Raw genomic sequence first — 3,291 nt, 5'->3', positions numbered from 1 at the left:
TTCAATCGTGCCGGATCCGTCGTCGGCCGTTCTTCGAGGGCCTGATGGCGACCGGCGACGTTACCTTGAACAATTAGAGTGCTCAAAGCAGGCTCTTAATGCCTGTATACTATTCATGGAATGGAGAATACTCCCTGGCTCGATTTGGTTGGTTTTGAAGTCGAAGGGAAAGATTAATAGGGACTGACGGAGGCATTCGTATTGCGACGCGAGGGGTGAAATCCGTGACCGTCGCACGACGAACTACTGCGAAAGCATTTGCCGAGAATGTTTTCATTAGTCAAAACGAAAGTTAGAGGTTCGAAGGCGATCAGATACCGCCCTAGTTCTAACCGTAAACGATGTCGACCAGCAATCCGCAACGGTCACTACACGGACTGTGCGGGCAGCTTCCCCGGGGAAACCAGAGTTTTTGGACTCCGGGGGAAGTATGGTTGCAAAGCTGAAACTTAAAGGAATTGACGGAAGGGCACCACCAGGAGTGGAGCTTGCGGCTTAATTTGACTCAACACGGGACAACTCACCAGGCCCGGACACCGTAAGGATTGACAGACTGATAGCTCTCTCTTGATTCAGTGGGTGGTGGTGCATGGCCGTTCTTAGTTGGTGGAGTGATTTGTCTGGTTTATTCCGATAACGAACGAGACTCTGGCCTATTAAACTTGAAACTGTCAGTCTCTTGTGACTGCGGTTTGCTTCTTAGAGGGATCATCGGCGTCCCAGCCGAAGGAAATGGAGCAATAACAGGTCTGTGATGCCCTTAGATGTTCTGGGCTGCACGCGTGTTACACTGAAGTGGTCAGCGCGCCGTTCAACACCCCTCTCCGTGAGGAGCTGGGCAAACGTTTGAACCCTTTTCGTGATGGGAATTGGGGGTTGCAATTGTCCCCCATGAACGAGGAATTCCAAGTAAGCGCAGGTCACTAGCCTGCGTTGATTAAGTCCCTGCCCTTTGTACACACCGCCCGTCGCTACTACCGATGGATGATTTGGTGAGGTCGCCTAGACTGGCTGCTGGCTTCGGCCGTGCGGCCGGGAAGACGCCCAAACTTGGTCGTCTAGAGGAAGTAAAAGTCGTAACAAGGTTTCCGTAGGTGAACCTGCGGAAGGATCATTCTCAGTTGTGTGCATATTTCTGTGCATGATTGTTACCGTCATTCCGTCCGGGACGCACATTCCCCGGACGGAAGTACTCAATACGATGTCACTATGGCTTCCATATGTGTACATTTTTGAACGCCAACATAGGACCTGCGCCCTCGGTCCTATTCAAAAACTAAACATTGGGCTCCCATGGCAGCGGATCACTCGGCTCGTGTTTCGATGAAGACCGGGGTAAAACCCGAGACAGTTTGCGAATTGCAGGACACAAATGATCATCGACAGGTTGAACGCAAATGGCGGCTTCCGATTTCGGTCGGCAAGCTCAGTGCTCTCGAGGGTCGGTTGACGAATCTGCGCATCAACGCAGCCGTGGACGTTTCGTCATCTGTTGTTATGGCCGGTGCGCGTGGCACCGGCCGTGGCCGACAGTGTTCAAATGGCGTCGTCTCAAGTGCCAATTCTGGCGTCGTCACAGCGTGTGCTCTCCGCGCGTTTGGCGTCCGTGCCCTGTTTGATGTGACACAACATGGCGCCCGCCCGCGGACCACACGTCTCTGTGCTCTCTTATCGTTTCGACCTCGGGGGTGCTGGACTACGCACTGAACTTAAGCATATCATTAAGTGCAGGAAAAGAAACCAAATGGGATTCCCATAGTAACGGCGAGTGAAGTGGGATGAGCTCAGCACCGAAGCCGGCGGCCGAGAGGCCGTCGTGCAATGTGGTGTTCGGGAGGGCTCTGTCCGTGTCCGGCGTCGGTCCAAGTCTCCTGGAAAGGAGTTCCGTGGAGGGTGACAGGCCCGTGCGACCGATCGCCGCGCTCGCGGACGAGTCCTCCTTCGAGTCGGGTTGCTCGCTAATGCAGCCCTAAGCAGGTGGTAAGCTCCATCTAAAGCTAAATATAACCACGAGTCCGATAGTCAACAAGTACAGTGATGGAAAGTTGAAAAGTACTCTGAAGAGAGAGTCAAATAGCCCGTGAAGCTGCCAGCATGGGATTAAGCGCACGTGTGACGCGTGTCGTCGGACAAATAGGCGCTCGTCGGCTGACGCACGGTGCGCGCTCGGTATCGGAAACGGTGCCGGCGCGTGCTGCTGTCGGCCGGTCGGCGGCGCGCTTCCCTTTGTTTGACATTGGCAGGTCGGGGCCTCGTTGTCCGGTCTTATTGCCGGTCGTTATCCGTCGAGCCGTGTCGGGCCGGCGCCGTCTTCGGACGTGTGCCGGTGCTCCGTGGAATGTGCGCCTCTGGCGGCCACGGCCGGCCTGGTCTTCGGTGCAATGCGACCGCTGGCAAACGACTGGGCGACGGCCAGCGCAAATCGACTCGCAAGAGTCGGCTCGGCCTTTGCGTCGTCACGTGCGGCCCGTCTTGAAACACGGACCAAGGAGTCTAACATGTGAGCGAGCGATTGAGATTGTCGAATCTCAAACGCGCAATGAAAGTGAAGTGTCGTCTGACGGCACGAGCGGAGATCCGTCGTCACTCGTGGCGGCGGCGCATCCGCGGGCCACGCCATCGGCTGGCTTGCTCTTCACTGAGCACTGCTGAGGCGTGGACCTAGAGCCCACACGTTGGGACCCGAAAGATGGTGAACTATGCCTGGCCAGGATGAAGCCAGAGGAAACTCTGGTGGAGGTCCGCCGCGATTCTGACGTGCAAATCGATCGTCTGAGCTGGGTATAGGGGCGAAAGACCAATCGAACCATCTAGTAGCTGGTTCCGCCCGAAGTTTCCCTCAGGATAGCTGGCGCTCGTGTGATACGGAGTTTCATCCGGTAAAGCGAATGATCAGAGGAGCTGGGCTCCTTGCGAGCTCAACCTATTCTCAAACTTTCAATGGGTGAGACGTCTCGCTGGCTTCACTGCAGCGACGACTCTGAATCCGAGTGCCCAGTGGGCCACTTTTGGTAAGCAGAACTGGCGATGCGGGATGAACCGCATGTCGAGTTAAGGTGCCTAAGCGGACGCAAATCAGATACCATGAAAGGTGTTGATTGCTCACGACAGCAGGACGGTGGCCATGGAAGTCGGCACCCGCTAAGGAGTGTGTAACAACTCACCTGCCGAAGCAATCAGCCCTGAAAATGGATGGCGCTAAAGCGTTCCACCGATACTCGACCGTCGTCGGCAGGCGACGTGCATGCCACGTCTCAAGCCACGACGAGTAGGGCGGCGCGGTGGTGAGCG

General features: G+C 55.9%; 1 non-coding gene and 1 pseudogene across 1 annotated transcript in view; both read left to right on the top strand.

Annotated features, from left to right (window-relative positions):
• Nucleotides 1–1,288: 1,288 nt before the first annotated feature.
• LOC122376940 lies at nucleotides 1,289–1,445 on the top strand (annotated as a pseudogene).
• A 232-nt stretch (nucleotides 1,446–1,677) lies between these two features.
• LOC122376941 overlaps nucleotides 1,678–3,291 on the top strand; it is a 3,625-nt gene continuing 2,011 nt past the window's right edge. Inside the window, exon 1 of the ribosomal RNA XR_006255720.1 lies at nucleotides 1,678–3,291. This exon is cut by the window's right edge and continues 2,011 nt beyond it. This is a non-coding gene — a ribosomal RNA (large subunit ribosomal RNA).

This window comes from Amphibalanus amphitrite, unplaced genomic scaffold (assembly GCF_019059575.1).
Source record: "Amphibalanus amphitrite isolate SeventyFive unplaced genomic scaffold, NRLGWU_Aamphi_draft 002414F_arrow, whole genome shotgun sequence".
Classification (NCBI taxonomy): Eukaryota; Metazoa; Arthropoda; class Thecostraca; order Balanomorpha; family Balanidae; genus Amphibalanus; species Amphibalanus amphitrite.
Note: the sequence above shows the minus strand (reverse complement) of the source record. Positions and strands in the feature narration are given on the sequence as shown.